This window comes from Gossypium hirsutum, chromosome A12, assembly GCF_007990345.1.
Source record: "Gossypium hirsutum isolate 1008001.06 chromosome A12, Gossypium_hirsutum_v2.1, whole genome shotgun sequence".
Taxonomy (NCBI): domain Eukaryota; kingdom Viridiplantae; phylum Streptophyta; class Magnoliopsida; order Malvales; family Malvaceae; genus Gossypium; species Gossypium hirsutum.
The window spans coordinates 81,785,219-81,804,773 of record NC_053435.1 but is presented as its reverse complement, the minus strand read 5'-3'; positions in this window follow the sequence as shown (position 1 = coordinate 81,804,773).

Sequence of the window (19,555 nt, the reverse complement as noted above, 5' to 3'; positions counted from 1 at the left end):
TGACTCCGGGCCAACGGAGTGGAGATCTTTAGGGGTGTGTCTGGTATCGCCCTGAATGTGGCAGAGTATTGGTTGGAGGCCACAGAACGAATTATGGATGACTTGGATTGCTCTGTGAAGCAGAAGCTGAAGGGAGCCGTATCGTTGCTACGGGACGAGGCTTACCAGTGGTGGCTCACTGTGAGAGAAGGAACCTCAGCTGATAGGGTAACTTGGGAACTGTTTAAGACGGCCTTTAAAGGCAAGTATGTTGGGGCAAGTTATGTGGACGCTCGTAGGAAGGAATTCTTGAATCTGGTGCAAGGAGGTAAAATAGTTGCCGAGTACGAGGCCGAGTTTCTGAGGTTGAGCTGGTATGCCGTGGGCATAGTTGCTTCGGAATATGAGCGAAGTGTACGTTTTGAGGATGGCCTTTGGGATGACCTGAGGGTGTTGATTGCTCCGTAGAGGGAGCGGGACTTTGCGGTCCTGGTGGAGAAGGCAAAGATGGTAGAGGAGGTTAAGCGGGCTGAAAAGTAGAATCAGGAGAAGGATCAAAACCGTTTTCGGAGGGATTCAGGACCCTCGGGTGGTGCTAATAGGAATGTTAAGAGAGCAAGAGTGGAGGAACCAGTTCAAGCAGTGCCGATGATTGTGGTTAGACCACCAATCTGTGGAGACTGTGGTAAGGTACATTTGGGCGAGTGTAGGAAACACTCTGGTGCTTGTTTCCGATGTGGATCTATGGAGCATAGAGTTAAGGACTGTCCTCAGAGAGCTGATCAGGCTCAGGTTGCTGTACAAAGGGTTGTTCAACCCATGAGAGGTGGACCACAACCACCGAGAGGATGTGGGCAAGGTAGGGATGGAAATGGAAATGGTCGAGGTCGAGGGGCACCTGGTAGGGGTGCCGAAAATGCTGAAGCTTGACAACTAGCATTGGTGTATGCAGCTCGACGTCGAGAGGAGGTCGATGTACCTGACGTCATAACTGGTACGTTTTTGGTTTCTAGCATGCCATATACTACTTTGGTGGATATTAGATCTACTTATTCCTATGTTGCATGTGCCATATCTGGGTCGTTGGGTGTACACTCTGAGAAGATTGTGAGTGGGGTATCTGTGTTAAGTCCTTTAGGTCATTCGGTTAGGGTAGACAAACTGTATAGGGATGTACCCTTAGAAACTCAAGGTAGGATTTTCCTTGGAGATCTGATGGAGTTACCGTTTGGAGAGTTTGATCTCATTCTGGGAATGGACTGGCTTGTCAAGCATAAGGCGACTTTAGATTGTGCTGCTAAGCGAATGGTGTTAAGGACTACGGAAGATAAGAAGGTCATGGTGATAGGTGAGCGAAGGAATTACTTGTCCAATGTGGTGTCGGTATTAAGAGCCAAAAGGTGGATTCAGAAGGGTTGTGAGGCCTATTTGGCATTTGTAGCCAGTCGGAAGAGGAGGGATTGACAGTGGATAAGGTTAAGACCGTAAAGGAATTCCAAGATGTTTTTTTGGAGGAGCTCTCAAGATTGCCTCCGAACTGAGAGGTTGAGTTTGGAATTGACTTATTGCCTGGAACAGCACCAGTGTCCATCGCACCGTATAGATGGCACCGAAGGAGTTGGTGGAGCTGAAAGCTCAAATTCAAGAGTTGTTGGATAGGGGCTTCATTAGGCCAAGCGTGTCTCTATGGGGAGCACCGGTGCTATTCGTGAAGAAGAAGGATGGTACAATGCGGATGTGCATTGATTATCGCCAGTTGAACAAACTGACAATTAAGAATAAGTATCCACTACCAAGGATTGACGATCTGTTTGACCAACTTAGAGGGGCTTCTGTATTTTCCAAGATCGACCTTCGATCTGGATATCATCAGTTAAGGGTTAAGGAGGCAGATATCCATAAGATGGCGTTCAGGACTCGGTATGGTCATTACGAGTTTCTTGTTATGCCATTTGGGCTGACGAACGCTCCTGCAACATTTATGGATCTGATAAATTGTGTGTTCCAACCATTTTTGGATCAGTTCGTAGTCGTCTTTATTAACGATATTCTGGTATATTCTGAAACTGAAGTAAAGCATGATGAGCATCTCCGTATAGTGCTACAGTTGTTAAGGGAGAAGGAACTTTATGCGAAGTTCAGCAAGTGTGAATTTTGGTTGAGGGAGGTAACTTTCTTAGGACATGTGGTCTCTGCTGAGGGGATTAAGGTCGACCCTCAAAAAATTGAAGTAGTTTTGGAGTGGAAGCCGCCTAGGTCGGTGTCGGAAATACGGAGTTTCCTAGGTTTGGCAAGATACTACAGAAGGTTTGTAGAAGGTTTTTCTGTGTTGGCTGCACCTCTGACAAAACTCATAAGGAAAGGAGCACCGTTTGTATGGACTGAAAAGCAGCAGGAAGCTTTTGAGAAGTTGAAGAAAGTTCTGACTGAAGTGCCTGCGTTAATTCAGCTAGAGTCTGGGAAGGATTTTACTGTGTACAGTGACGCATCACATGTAGGTTTGGGCTGCGTGTTAATGCAGGAGGGTAAGGTGGTTGCATATGCATCACGACAGCTTAAGCCTTATGAGGGGAACTATCCTACTCATGATTTGGAGTTGGCGGCAGTGATATTTGCACTTAAGATTTGGAGACATTACTTGTACGGGGAGATGTGTATTATATACACAGACCACAAGAGTCTTAAGTATTTGTTGACTCAGAAGGAGCTGAACCTTAGGCAAAGGAGATGGATTGAGTTGCTTCAGGATTATGACTGTTCGATCGAGCATCACCCAGGCAAGGCTAATGTGGTAGCCGATGCTTTGAGTCGTAGAACCGTATCTGATCTGAGAGCAATGTTTGCTCGTTTGAGTTTGTATGATGATGGCAGTTTGTTGGCTGAATTGCAAGTAAGGCCAACTTGGGTGGACCAGATTAAGGAAAATCAGTTGGAAGATGAGTCTTTGGTCACTCGTTTTCAACAAGTTAAGGAAGGGGAAACTTCTGAGTTCGGTTTAAATGGTGATGGAGTTCTGTGTTTTCGAGGAAGAATTTGTGCTCCGAAGGACTCTGATTTAAGGCAGACAATATTGAAGGAAGCTCATGGGGGACTTTGTGCCATGCATCCTGGAGGGAATAAGTTGTATCACGACTTGTGAGAATTGTACTGGTGGCCTGGGCTTAAACAAGAAGTAACGAAATTTGTGGGGAAATGTCTGACATGCCAGCAAGTGAAAGCTGAGCATCAATTATCTTCTGGATTGTTGCAGCCAGTGAAAATACCACTTTGGAAATGGGAGAGGGTAACCATGGACTTTGTGAGTGGGTTGCCTTTGACACCATCGAAGAAAGACTCGATTTGGGTGATTGTGGATAGGTTGACCAAATCGGCCCATTTCATACCAGTACGTACTGACTTTTCGCTTCAAAGGTTAGCCAAGTTGTATGTGGCAGAGATTGTACGACTTCATGGAGTCCCAGTTTCGATTATCTCTGACCGGGATCTCAGATTCACATCTAGGTTTTGGCAAAGGTTGCATGAGGCGTTGGGGATGCGGTTGAACTTCAGTACAGCTTTTCATCCCCAAACTGATGGTCAGTCGGAAAGGGTCATTCAGATTCTGGAGGACATGTTAAGGGGATGCGTGATTGACTTTCGAGGTAGTTGGGAGGATTACTTGCCATTGGCAAAATTTGCGTACAATAACAGTTATCAGGCAAGTATTCGAATGGCACCGTATGAAGCACTGTATGGACGAAGGTGTCGTACACCTAGTTGTTGGACGGAGCTAGGGGAGAGACAAGTTCTTGGACCGAAATTGGTGGCAGATACTGAGGATAAGGTCAGAATAATTAGGGATCGTTTAAAAAAAGCATCTGATAGGAAAAAATCGTATGCAGATTTGAAGGGTAAGGAGATTGAGTACTCAGTAGGGGATATGGTCTTCTTAAAGGTTTCTCCTTGGAAGAAGATATTAAGGTTTCGTAAGAAAGGCAAGTTGAGTCCGCGGTTCATTGGGCCTTATCGGGTTTTGAAGCGAGTAGGCCCAGTGGCTTATCAGTTGGAATTACCTCCAGAACTAGACAAGATTCACGATGTTTTTCAAGTCTCCATGTTACGACGCTATCGTTCTGATCCTGATCATATCGTGCCAGTTGCAGAAATCGACGTTCAAACTGATTTAACCTTTAAGGAGGAGCCTGTGCAAATATTGGCTCGAGATGTTAAGGTCCTCAGAAGGAAATCTGTCCCATTAGTGAAAGTACTTTGGCGTAATCATGGTAGAGAGGAAGCTACGTGGGAGCTAGAAGAGGCGATGCAACAGCAATACCCTCATCTGTTTGAACCAGGTAAAATTTTGAGGACGAAATTTCTTTAAGGAGGGTAGAGTTGTAATGCCCCAATTTTCGAGATTTTTGGGATTTCTGTGGTTTTCAATGAATTTTGAAATTTTTGTGTTTTGACTGTTTGGCGTAGGTTTAATTATGTTAGTGGGCCTCTAGAAGGCCCAAGCTTAAGCTAAAACCCAGTAATTTTAAGTAATTTTAGTCTATAGGGAAAAGAGGTTCTGGTTAACTGGGCTTTTAAGTATTAACTGGGTAAAATAAGACATAAGGAAGCAAGTGGCAAAGTGGCATGTGGCGCCACTGGGAAGGCTATAAAAGTGGCGTGTAGAAGTGTAGGAAGAGCCCAAGTTCGAGCCGCAGGACAAGCAAATAAGGTGTTTATTTTTGTGCACAAAAAGGGGAGGTGATGGAACTCAAGGGGAAACTCTGTTAGGGAGAGTTTAAGATGATAAGGGGATTGAGTAAGGATAAAGATAAGCGAGGAAATCTAGGAGCTGATCAAGGAGCAAGAGGTGGCCGGCCAAGGGACATTAGCATGGGAAATTCGGCTAGGTATTGTAGTAGTAGGAATTTCAGCATTTGGGTATGTTGTACCGTTTCTCTGACCATCCTTCCTTCTCCTTCTTTCTTTTCTTTTTCTCTCCATCTACCTTCTCCTCTTCTTTTCTCCATAGCCGAATCCTTCTACCACTTTACTCTTCACCACTTCTTTATTCTTTTTATTTTTAAGCCTTACAGCCGAATATCACAAAAGCCAAAAACCCGAAGGTTCATATTGTCTGTGCTGAATTCTCCTAGCAAACCTATTGATTTATTTTCGTCTTTCTTCATCCTTTATGATCAACTCTTTCGTTTTCTGAACCCCAAACCTCTGTCGACAAAGCCACTACAAAACCCTCATCTCTTCTTCACTGTTACTAAAAGCAGAAAACCCTATATTTTAGGGGCATAGCCGAATTCTTAGATCATTAAAGGACCGAATTCTTTTAGGATTTGAGGGTTAGATCTACATCAGAATCAAAGAAAAGCTTAAGCGAAATCGTTGGCTGAAGAAACTGGTGGTAAGTTTTCGAATCTATTCTTTATTATGGGATTTAGAAAAGCCGAAATCCCTAAAGGCTTAGGGAGGCTGTCAATTGGGCTTTAAGGCTCTAAGGGTTGTGACAATTGTTTATTATGATAGTGCGATTCAGAGGCTACTGATCAGAGGCTTGGACAAGGGGAAATGACTGAATCTAAAAATAAATTCTAGTTTCGGCAAAGGTAGGTTCGCTAGTGCCATGGTGCTTTGGGCCGAATGTGGTAAGGGGTTAGTTATAGTTCATTTTTAGTAGTTAGATTAACGTATTAATAATCTAATTGTAGGCAGTTGGTGTGTGGATCTCGTCAGCATATCGTCACAAATCAGGTGTGTAACTGACACCCTCTCATAAACTAGATCGGCAAAAGCCGAAAAGCCGAAATGCCGAAATGCCGAAAAGCTGGTATTTTGGGGGCTTGCGAGTGTACGAATGCTTGTAAGAAAGATTGATTAGCGTATTTGGTAAATTCAAGTGTTAAGACTGTAGAATGCGATATTTTGTGCATTATGACGTTTTGGGCTTAATGGGCCTAAACTGGGCCAATGGGCCAACAGACCCACTTTGGTTAAAAGACGAGGTAAGTGCTTTCGAATACTTGGTGAATGCTAAAACGAGCATGAAACCCTATCCATAGGTTATAATTACTGAAATACCCTTATGCATGCAAAATTACCATTATACCCCTAGATGTAAATTGACCATTATACCCTTAGGGTTATTTTTGACTAAAAAGCATGATGACCTGATTCTGTATGATGTATGCCATGATTGTGAATCTATTGCATGGGGACATGGGTTATATTATGGAGGAAGCGTCCTGGTGGCTATGCCACAAATTATCTGATCTGGTGGCTCTGCCACATATATCTGTTCTGGTGGCTCTGCCATGATTATCTGTATCTGGTGACTCTGTCACATTATCTGTTCTGGCAGCCATGCTGCATATTTCTGAGGCGTGTAGCGGTTGGGTGGGTCGAGTAGTCTCCCCACATGGTGAAAGGTTGGTAAGGGGGTGTATGTGGTTGGTTATGGGTTGGGTTCTGCATATACATGAAATATTTGATTTGATCTGTTATGGGCCTATGGGCTTAATTCTATATACTGTTCTGGGCTAAGGCCAATTTATTCTGTTTCTATGGTTTGAGCGAATATGGGCTATGGTTGGGTTAATTTTACACACTGAGTTTCCCCAAACTCATCCCCTATCTTCATCCATGCATGTAATCCCCAACCATAGTGGGCTTGGAGCTGCGAGGGATTCGGAGTGGCCACTCATTCTGCAATATGGTTTTCTTCTGGTGAATTGGACTTCATTTTTCATTTACTTTGATGATTTGGGTTTTATTATGTAATAAGGCCGCTCTATTATTTTTTTTATGGGTTTGGTTTATATTTTATTATTATGAACTTATTTTGTATTAACTATCAAAATGGGCTAGATCTAGGGTTCGTTTTCGAAAACATAAATTGATTTCAAAGTAACACGATTTCAAACAAGGCTTCTACTTTGATAACGTTTCCAAAATTAAATATGTTTTTTATTAAAATGAACATAATTACAATGGTAACCTAAAGAAATACACGATGTTAGAGTGTGGAAATGGCAGTGTGCATGTCTAGGATTGGATCCGAAAGAGCTTGGTACTTAAGTAGTCCGATGGACTCACCTCCTCTTTTCCGGTTTCCTACCTAGTGTACAACTTCCATTCACTTTAACCGTTAATGAATTAGCCCTTTGAACATCACTTTAACCCTAGACTAAGAATGGATAAATGTTTTTTCACGTTTCGATGTGGCACGTCGAATCCGGTCATAACGTCTAGGCCAGGTTTGGAGTGTTACACCCACACTTAAGCGTTTGCTTGTCCTCAAGCGAAATCCTCAACTCACAATTCAAATTAAACTTTCTCAATTCATAATTCTCATCAATAATGTTTTATCATAATTTACAGATAATCACACATCGGTAATTCAACTAAAAGAGCACTAAATGCACAAGCAATCCAAGTTGAGCATTTTTAAAGCATGAAAACATAGGCATTTCCCCTTATTTAAATATTTACCTTTAATTTAAAACTGACAAGATTTGACCTCCTCACTAAAGATTCACTCAAATCACTCAAAGTGTTTAAGGTTCAAAAATTAAGCATCAAAAGTCAAACAAGAAAAGTTATTACCATAGGCTTGCATGAAAATCAATTCTCCACCACTGTAAAATGAGATGATATACAAATTAAAAGGTCTTTAAAGGGTTGTAATGGGGCTTGGGTTAAAGGTGTGGATAAAGGCTGGACAAGAAGGTTAGAATCAAGATTGAATTGATAAATTACCTAACTAGAAAAACTAAACTAATATTTAATAATTACATCAATCGAAATAATTCAAGAATAAAACGAGTTTCTTCTCAGAATATGAAATTAACTATTTAAGCTCAAACCAAAGAACTAAAAATAATCAACATAAATGTATAATAATTATTTTTTTGACGTTTTTTTGAATGAATAATAAGAGAAAATCAAACAACTGATGTAAAAGAACATAGTTAAGCAACTAAGCAAATCAAATCTCGACAAAAAAGGGAGTCAATAAAATAGGGAAAATTTTCAACAAATGAAAAATGAGTTATGGGTTAATATTAATGGTAAATGAAGAAACGGTTTGCTAGGCTCAAAGGGGTTAACTAAGGGTTAATTATGAAGGTAGGCTTTTTATAGGATAAGTGAGTTAAAACCTAGATGCCTTTATCATCTTAGTATATCAAATCTAAGGTGTGGTCTCAACATGTATAATCAAAGCAAGATCTAGAATAACAATTCAATATTGACACACTCATAACCAATAATAAAGTGAGCAAGAAAAATGTATGCTCTAAAGGCTCAAAATCTCACAAAAATTATGGTTTTTGATGTCAATCTTGCAAATTTAAAACTTCAAGGTAATACCTCAATTTAGGGAAACAACTTAAAAATTTTACTTCTGAAAATAGACTTCTCATGCTTGATTCTCTAATGTCTTAAAGTTTAAATAATCAATGCACAATTACCTATCAATTTAATCTAAAACATATAAATGATAATCATAAATCGATAATAATTCATTCTAATAGTAATATGAGAAAATTACTTAAACACAAGGCATAATTCAGGGATTTTCAAATAATCATATAAATAACCTCCCCACACTAAAGATGTACATTGTCTCCAATGTACAAAAATATATAATCATAATAGGAATAGAATGTCATAATCTCCAATGTACAAAAATAGATAATCATAATAGGAATAGAATATCATAAGAGAGAGAGATAATTGAAACTGCCCTGACTATTGGATGAAATTTCTAGAATAGTGAAAAGCAGAATTGTAGATGAGTGTAGGTGCAGTGCAAAATTCTGAGCAACTAATAAGAAAATAAACACAATGGTAAAGAGGATTAAAGGGTTACTAACTTGATTAGAACAACCATAAGAAATAATAAATAGTTCAAATATAAAAGCGGTAAAGAAGTCTAGAAAATACAAATAAACAGAAAAATAAAAATAAAATAAAATAATGAAAAATAAAAGGAAATAAAATAAAATAGACTCAGTGGTCTTTATCATCAGAGAAGTCAGCATTGTGAGTCGTCGGTGCTGAAGATGAAATATGAAGGTGCTGACATATCGGCTACAGAGTGGCATCGATGTTGTCGAACCTTTGAAAATAGTGCTGCTCAAATCGAGTAAATCGCTCCGAGAGGTCCGCAAGGGTAGCAGCAGAATGAGTAGTGTGATGAGTCGAAGGTGTGGTGGAGATGGATCCTCGTGGTAGGGAGGAACATCATCAGTGAAGTCCTTTAGGTCATGTTGAATGTTAGAATGAATTAGTTTGTATTGAGGGGGTCCACTCCACGTCACCACTCGATCATCCTCTTGTGGATCACGCTGGAGATGCCTTGAAGGGACATCTGACTGATGAGGGTAAGTGCCAAGAACTATTTTGGTGTGTCGAGTAAACCAAAATGTCGAGCGAGGCGAGTCACATAAGGGCTGAGATAGATGGGGCCCCTCCTATGACAGTTGGTCTGATGGCGGAAAGATAGTGCGATGAAGTACGCCAAATCAATAATATAGCCGCAGCTCATGCTCTAAAGATAATAGACATCATGACTGCTGATGACTCTGGTGCTCTCTCTCCGTCCTGTCAAGGTGTGAGCAAGGAGTGTGTGGATGTACCAGAAAGCTGGAGGGAGAGAAGTCACCTTCGAGCGACTCGCGTCATATAGTGATTGGCGACTGGTAAGATCAGTCCAACAACACGAGGGCGAGTAGTGGATATGTTGATAAAGCTGAAAGAAGTCCTCAGCGCTCATGAACTCCTCTGTGTAAAGTCCCAACGTAACACCCCAAACCCGGCCCAGACGTTACGGCCGAATCCTACGTGCCACATTGAAGTTAAAAATCCACGTTTCGTTTTAGCGCTTTAAAACCAAATTTTGTTAAGCTTAACCAAGTGAATGGAAGCTGAGCACCAGGTAGGAATCCGTAACAGAGGAGGTGAGCCATGAAGGCTGCTTATGTACCAAGCTCTTCGATTGGATCCAATCCTAGACATGCCCACTACCATTGCCACACTTGGTTATAACGAGTTAGAATTTCTTTGAGTAGATATCTTTGATAAATCGAATAACCATGACGTTGTGTTATTTTGAAAACAAGTATCATTTTGAAAACGCGTCCTAAGTCTAGCCCATTTAAATTATTATCAATCGGATTAAAGTTATTAGAAATAAAATAGTTCCAGAAAAGAAAGAAAAAAATAATAAAGTTAAAATGGTCTTATTACAACCCAAAAGTAAGTAATAAATAAAATAAACTAAAGAAAACCAATCACTTATTTCGAAAGCCCAGAAGCGATCACTGTGGCCACTCTGAATCCCCTCCGGCTCCAAGTCCCCAAATCAAGGCTCACCTGCAAGGTTAAGGAAGGGGGTGAGTTTGGAAACTCAGTGTGCAACAAGCCCCTTTCAGAGCCCAAAACAATATCAGCCTACTGGGCCTAAGTCCAAATTCAATCTCAGCATATACTGGGCCGAAGCCTTTACATTATTCATATCACTGGGTCGAAGCCTTTTCACTATTCATATCACTAGGCCGAAGCCTTTTCATTATTCATATCACTGGGCCGAAGCCTTTACTGTAACAATATGGCCCATAGGCCCATTTCAATAATACATGCAACATCAATGAACATATGCAAGCCCATTTGGGGAGACTACTCAACCCACCAACCGCTACTCTCCACCCGTACCAACCAAGCTCTCCATGTGGGGAATAACTCAACCCACCCAACCAAACTCTCCACTGGCAGCATAGCTGCTTTATCATACAACTGGAGGCCTAGCCTCTTTTAATAACTGGGGCAAAAGCCCTTTTTGATAAACTGTGGCAAAGCCCTTTTCGATAAACTAGGGCAAAGCCCTTTTTGGTAATTGGGGCATAGCCCTTTTACACTTCTTCCATCCATATAAACCCAACCCATGCATAAATGAATACATCATGTGCATATCATACATATCATGTGCATATCGTATCAAATCATATATACATCAAAATCTCATGCATCAAACTCATAATTAAACCTTAGGGATAGAATGGTCATTTTTACCTAGGGGAAAAACAGTCATTTCCATATTATAAGGGTAATTTCATAATTGTACCAAATATTAGGGTTTTCCATGTTCATTATCAGTTACTAACAATTTCATGCGTTTTGACAGCGATTTTAGCCCATTCTTAGCGAAACCGAGTTATTGGGCCAAAAACCCCTAATGGGCCCTACATAGCCGAATTAGTCATCTAGGCCCATTTAGCCCATGTACCATAATGGTCTTAGCCGTATTAACGCGCAATCTGACAGGATTCCATTTTTTACCAAATTTACCCAAATGGGCCTGGAAGCCCATTGGGCTCGATTTCAGCCCCTCGAGGCCCAACTTACCATCGTGCACCAAGTCGTGCCCTTACTTGTTCCAACGATCCCGATCATTGAACTTAGCGAATCTAACTAACCTAGGAGCGTTCGTATGCTCACGAGTCCTCGAAATGCCAGAATTTCGGTATTTCAGCTTTTCGGCAAATATCGAGTTAAGGTACGAAAAAGGGTTCGATACACACCTGATTTGCGATATTCCTCGACAAGATCTCCTACACGATTCCTCCTATAATCAACCGCTTATAGATTAGATCATGCTAGTGATTAAACCAAATCGAAGACCCCTATTACCAACACTTACATATTCGGCCACCATCCACAATGGCCTTAAAATTCATACCTTTGCCGAAATTGATGACTAGATTTAGTCACGCCGATGATCCAAGCTAATCCAAGTCGACACCCTTTGCCTTGCTGCTCCTCCACTATACAAACCATAAAAGATTAAAAGAAGAAACCCAATAAAGCCTATACCCACATTCGGCCACCTCTCTAAACTATAGGGGTTTCGGCTTTTGTCAATAGTTACTATAGAAATCGTTTTAGAGTTTGAGCACTTACCACAATCTCTCTTCTTGAATCCGTTTAAGCCTAGCAGATAAGGGAATTGGCCACCAAAAAGTGAAAAGAAAAAGAGGGTTGCTGGTCAATCAAGAAATCGGCACCATAGGTTTTGGCTTTTGTGACTTTTCGGCAAAAGTAACGATAAGGAAAAAGTGGTAGATGAACGGAAGGGAATAGTAAACAGGTTACGAAAGAAAATAAGAAGGAAAGGTGGATGGAAGGGTGGTGGCTTGGCTAGAGGAGAAGAAAGAAAAAGAAGAAAAGAGTAAAACCAGGGTTACAGAAGAAAACGGCACAGCTAAACTCCGAAATGCCGAAATACCCACCTAATATCCTCTCTGCCGGAATCCCCTCTCCATACCCCCCAAACCGGCTAACTCTATCTCCTTCTCAATCCCTAAAATCCCTCCCCTTATCCCTCCTTAATCCATGCATTTGACTGATTCAAGCTCCCTCCCATAGAGTTCCATTCGGCTATAACTTCTACATGCTCAAAGCATAAAAATTAGCATCACATTTGCCATCACAGGGAATTGAACCCAGGTCTTCCCCCAACCACTTACACACCACCTTTTTAACTCCTTAGCGGCGTCACTTAGCCATTTTACCAGAGGCTCATTTCTGATACATTTTACCCACAATTTTTCATAAGACCTCCTGTCCAAAACCCCTAACTTCTTAAGTCCAAAATTCAAAAATTTCACCAGGTTTTGCCAACACATGGGCCTTCCATAAGCCCATTTACACCCTTCAATTATGAATTTCACAACCGAATACCTAATTTTAAACACTTTACCAAAATTTTGAGAATCACGACAAAACCCGAAAATCAGGATATTATAACTCTACCCTCCTTAAAGAAATTTCGGCCTCAAAATTTTTACCTGCTCCAAACAGTTGAGGGTATTGCTGACGCATTACTTCCTTGGTCTCCCAAGTAGCTTCTTATTTGCCATGGTTTCTCCAAAGTACCTTCACTAATGGGGCTGACTTCCTTCTCAGCACCTTGACGTCGTGATCAAGTATTTGCACAGGTTCTTCTTCGAAGGTCAAATCTGACTGCACTTCGATTTCTGCAACTGGCACGATATGAGTTAGGTCAGAACGATATCGCCTTAGCATGGACACATGAAAAACGTCGTGAATACTATCCAACTCTGGAGGTAACTCTAGCTGATAAGCCACCGGCCCTATCCGCTTAACAATTCGATAAGGCCCAATAAACCGTGGACTCAACTTGCCCTTCTTACCAAATCTCAATATCTTCTTCCAAGGCGAAACTTTCAAAAAGACCATGTCCTCAACCGCACATTCAATATCCTTACGCTTCAGATCGGCATAAGACTTTTGTCGATCCGCTGCCTCCTTTAACCGATTCCTGATCACCTTAATTTTGTCTTCAGTATCTGCTACCAACTCTGGACCAAGTACTTGCCTTTCCCCCAATTTACCCAACACGTAGGCGAACGACACCTTCGTCTATATAGTGCCTTATAAGGAGCCATCTGAATACTTGCTTGGTAACTGTTGTTATACGCGAACTCCGCCAATGGCAAATAGTCCTCCCAACTGCCTCTAAATTCAATTCAATAACACAACCTCTCAACATGTCTTCTAAGATCTGAATGACCCTCTCTGACTGCCCATCCGTCTGAGGGTGAAAGGCCGTACTGAGATCCAATCGCGTTCCCAATGCCTCATGCAATTTCTACCAAAACCGAGATGTAAACCTTGGGTCTTGGTCATTAATTATCGATACTGGCACCCCATGCAACCGCACTATCTCCGCCACATACAACTTGGCCAAGTGAGTAGTCAGTTCGGACAGGTATGAAATGGGCAGATTTCGTGAGCCTATCCACAATTACCCAAACTGAATCCTTATTGGAAGGTGTCAATGGCAACCCACTTACAAAATCCATAGTTACCCTTTTCCACTTCCAAAGTGGTATCTTTACTGGCTGTAACAATCCTGAAGGCAGTTGATGCTCGGCCTTTACTTGTTGACACGTCAAACATTTCCCCACAAATTCGGCCACTTTTCGCTTAAATCCAGGCCACCAATATAGCTCCCGCAAGTCTCGATACAACTTACTCCCTCCTGGATGCATAGCACAAGGTCCATTATGTGCCTATTTTAAAATCATTAATCTCAAGTCAGAGTCCCTCGGCATACAAATTCTTCCTCGAAAACAAAGAACCCCATCATTATTTAACCCAAAATCTGGATTCTCCCCCTTCTCAACTTGCTGAAACCGAGAAACCAACGACTCATCCTCCAACTGTTGCTTCTTAATCTGCTCCACCCAAGTCGGTCTCACTTGTAACTCTGCCAATAAGCTTCCATCGTCATACAAACTTAAACGAGCAAACATTGCCTTCAATTCCGCTACAGTCCTTCGACTTAATGCATCAGCCACGACATTTGCCTTACCTGGATGGTACTCAATCGAACAGTCATAGTCCTTTAACAACTCTATCCACCTTCGCTGTCTAAGATTCAGCTCCTTTTGAGTTAACAAGTACTTAAGACTCTTGTGATCCGTATAAATAATGCATCTCTCCCCATACAAGTAGTGCCTCCATATTTTAAGCGCAAAAATCACTGCTGCCAACTCCAAGTCATGCGTAGGGTAGTTTACCTCGTGAGGCTTAAGCTGTCGTGAAGCATAAGCGACCACTTTACCCTCTTGCATCAACATGCAGCCCAAACCTACATGTGACGCATCGCTGTACACAGTGAAATCCTTGCCAGACTCTGGCTGAATCAACACTGGCGCTTTTGTTAAAACCTTCTTCAGTTTCTCAAAAGCCTCTTGCTGCTTATTCGTCCAAACAAAAGGTGCTCCCTTCCTTATAAGTTTTGTTAACGGTGCTGCCAACACAGAAAATCCTTCCACAAATCTCCGAAAATAACCTGTCAGCCTCAGAAAACTTCAGATTTCTGTTACTGACCTCGATGGCTTCCTTTCCAAAATTGCCTCAATCTTTCGAGGGTCCACCTTGATTCCCTCACCAGACACAACATGCCCCAAGAAAGTGACTTCCTTCAGCCAAAACTCGCACTTACTAAACTTTGCATAAAGTTGCTTTTCACTTAGCACTTGCAGCACAACATGAAGATGCTCATCGTGCTTCTCTTTCGTTTTCGAATACACCAAGATATCATCGATAAAAACGACCACAAACCGATCCAAGTACGGCTGAAATACTTGATTCATTAAATCCATGAATGCTGCCGGTGCATTAGTAAAACCAAAGGGCATAACTAAAAACTCGTAATGACCATATCGAGTCCTAAATGCAGTCTTATGAATATCCACTTCTTTAACTCTCAACTAATGATATCCTGATCGAAGGTCGATTTTAAAAAATACCGAGGCTCCTCTTACTTGGTCGAACAAATCGTTGATTCTTGGCAGAGGATACTTGTTCTTAATCGTCAGTTTATTCAACTGTCGATAGTCAATACACATTCGCATGGTCCCATCTTTCTTCTTTACGAACAACACTGGTGCGCCCCATGGGGAAACACTTGGTCTTATAAACCCTCTATCCAACAGTTCCTGAATCTGAGCTTTCAATTCTACCAACTCCTTTGGTGCCATCCTATAAGGCGCAATGGACATAGGAGCCGTTCTAGGTAACAAGTCGATTCCAAACTCGACTTCTCTGTTCGGAGGTAATCCAGGAAGTTCCTCCAGAAATATATCTTGAAACTCTTTAATGGTCCTAACCGACTCCACAGTTATCCCTTCAGGTTCAACTTGACTTACAAATGCCAAGTACGTCTCACAACCTTTTCGAATCAACTTCTCGGCTGTTAAAGCCGAAACAACATTGGACAAATAATTCTTTCATTCCCCTATGACCATTATCTCCTAATCTTCGGCAGTTCTTAGTACCATTCTCTTAGCAGCACAATCCAACGTCGCCCTATGCTTAGCTAGCCAGTCCATTCCCAAGATAAGATCAAAATCCCCTAATGGCAGCTCCATCAAATCTCCCACAAATATCTTATCTTGTGTCTCTAAAGGCACCGCTCTAAAGAGTTTATCTACCTTAACTGAGTGTCCTAAAGGGCTTATCACCGATACCCCACTCACCGTCTCCTCGGGAAGCACCCCCAAAGCCCCAGATACATCACAAGCAACATACGATTAAGTGGAACCCACATTAATCAAAGCTGTGTAAGGTGTGCTATGAATGAAGAACGTACCGGTTATAACATTAGGAGCGTCACCCTTCTCACGGCATCGTGCAGCATAAACCAACGCCAGCTATCGAGCTTCAGCATGCCCAGCACCCCTACCAAGTGCCCCATGTCCTTGTCCATTTCTATTGCCACCTCTACCTTGCCCACGACCTCTCTGTGGTGGTGGTCCTCCTCGCTATGGTTGAACATCCCTTTGTTCCGCAGCTAGTTCCTGAGCTGCTCTCTGAGGACATTCCTTGAACTTATGCTCATTTGACCCACATCGAAAACATGCTCTAGTACGTTTCCAGCACTCCCCCATATGCACCCTACCACAGTCCCTGCAAGCCTGCGGTCTAAAAGTATTCACTGGAACTGTTCGAACCGGTCCCTCTATTCTAGCTCTTTTAACATACCTACTTGCAGCACTCGAGGGTCTAGAATCCCTCCTAAGTCTGGGTCGATCCTTCTCACGATTCTGCCATTCAGTTCTCTTTACTTTCTCGGCTATCTTAGCCTTTTCTACCAACGCAGCAAAATCACGCTCCCTCTGTGGAGCTATCAGTATCCTAAACTCATCACGGAGGCCATCCTCAAATTGAACACTGCGCTCATATTCAGTCGCAACTATTCCGCTAGCGTATCGACTCAGCCTGAAGAATTCCGCCTCATACTCCGCAACAGTCTTATTACCCTGAGTCAGATTCAAAAATTCCTTTCGACGGGCATCCACATAACTAGCTCCAACATACTTCCCTTTAAAAGCAGTCTTGAATAATTCCCAGGTTACTCGTTCAATCGGGGTACTCTCCCTCACGATGATCCACCACCGGTATGCCTCGTCTCGTAGCAACAACACAGCCCTTTGAACTTTTGCTCTACAGAGCAATCTAAATCGTCCATAATCCGCTCTGTTGCCTCTAGCCAATATTCGGCCACATTTGGGGCTACTCTAGATACGCCCCTAAAAACTTCTGCTCCGTTAGCCCGGAGTTGCTCCGAGATGGATCCCCTATTTACTGTCCCGGTGCTAGCTCCAGCAACTCTTTCTAAAACCCAAAACATTGCTTGGGATAAAGCATCATCCCTCGCAGCCCAATCATAAGACCTAATCTCAGTTGCTTGTGGCACGGATGCCTCCTCAACTGGCCTATGCCCTGAGGATGAAGATTCAGCTTGCACCCTTCCGCGACCACATCCGTGGCCTCGTCCACGAGTTCCTCTTGTACTCATATCGAATTATATGATTACGAATTTTATGATATTAATATAATGTTCAATTGTTTATTGCGAGATGTCTTATAGAAATATAACAGTTGAAGGATTGTTTTCGCAATGTCGTAGCCTAGCTACAGTTCTTACTCCTACCGTTTTACAGTTCTACCCTATCTAAAGTATCATAGTAGGGTCTCAATTCTATTCATAACATCATATAAATATCACATAACGTAAAAGAGAGTATACTTACAGACTTGGTGCTGGGGATTCAGTGTGCCACTTCTTTCTCCAAACCATTTAAAACCACAAACCATGTATTTAGTCACGAAAAATAGAATTTCTTAAAATTTGAAAAAATACCTTTGTTTTGAAATTCTCGATTTTAGACCCGTAAAAAAATAGAAAAAACCTAAACCATTTTATCATAAATACCTCGTAAAATATCTTTGAAAAGAACTTTTCAAAACCATTTCCAAAAATACCCTTCTTGGTCTAAGTTTGAATTTTTTTTGAAAAGTTTTTCAGACCCGATCCACAGCTGAGTTGTTGCAAACGAGCTCTGATACCACTAAATGTAACACCCCAAACTTGGCCCAGACGTTACGGCCGAATCCGACGTGCCACATTGAAGTTAAAAATCTACGTTTCATTTTAGCGCTTTAAAACCAACTTTTGTTAAGCTTAACCAAGTGAATGGAAGCTGAGCACCAGGTAGGAATCCGTAATAGAGGAGGTGAGCCATGAAGGCTGCTTAAGTACCAAGCTCTTCGATTGGATCCAATCCTAGACATGCCCACTACCATTATCACACTTGGATATAACGAGTTAGAATTTCTTTGAGTAGATATCGTTGATAAATCGAATAACCGTGACGTTGTCTTATTTTGAAAACAAGTAGCGTTTTGAAAATGAGTCCTAAGTCTAGCCCATTTAAATTATTATCAACCGGATTAAAGTTATTAGAAATAAAATAGTTCCAGAAAAGAAAGAAAAAAATAATAAGGTTAAAATGGCCTTATTACAACCCAAAAGTAAGTAATAAATAAAATAAACTAAAGAAAACCAATCACTTATTTTGAAAGCCTAGAAGTGATCACTGTGGCCACTCTAAATCCCCTCCGGCTCCAAGTCCCCAAATCAAGGCTCACCTGCAAGGTTAAGGAAGGGGGTGAGTTTGGAAACTCAGTGTGCAACAAGCCCCTTTCAGAGCCCAAAACAATATCAGCCTGCTAGGCCTAAGCCCAAATTCAATCTCAGCATATACTAGGTCGAAGCCTTTATATTATTCATATCATTGGGCCGAAGCCTTTTCATTATTCATATCACTGGGCCGAAGCCTTTTTATTAGTCATATCACTAGGCCGAAGCCTTTACTGTAACAATATGGCCCATAGGCCCATTTCAATAATACATGCAACATCAATGAACATATGCAAGCCCATTTGGGGAGACTAATCAACCCACCAACCGCTACTCTCCACCCGTACCAACCAAGCTCTCCATGTGGGGAATAACTCAACCCACCCAACCAAACTCTCCACTGGCAGCATAGCTATTTTATCATATAACTGGAGGCCTAGCCTCTTTTAATAACTGGGGCAAAAGCCCTTTTTGATAAACTGGGCCAAAGCCCTTTTCGGTAAACTGGGGCAAAGCCCTTTTCGGTAACTAGGGCATAACCCTTTTGCACTTCTTCCATCCATATAAACCCAACCCATGCATAAATGAATACATCATGTGCATATCATACATATCATGTGCATATCGTATCAAATCATATATACATCAAAATCTCATGCATCAAACTCATAATTAAACCCTAGGGGTAGAATGATCATTTTTACATAGGGGCAAAATAGTCATTTCCATATTATAAAGGTAATTTTGTAATTGTACCAAATATTAGGGTTTTCCATGTTCATTATTAGTTACTAACAATTTCATGCGTTTTGACAGCGATTCTAGCCCATTCTTACCGAAACTGAGTTATTGGGCCAAAAACCTCTAATGGGCCCTACATAGCCGAATTAGTCATCTAGGCCCATTTAGCCCATCTACCATAACGGTCTTAGCCGTATTAACGCACAATCTGACAGGATTCCATTTTCTACCAAATTTACCCAAATGGGACCGGAAGCCCATTGGGCCCTATTTTAGCCCCTCGAGGCCCAACTTACCATCGTGTACCAAATCGTGCCCTTACATGTTCCAACGATC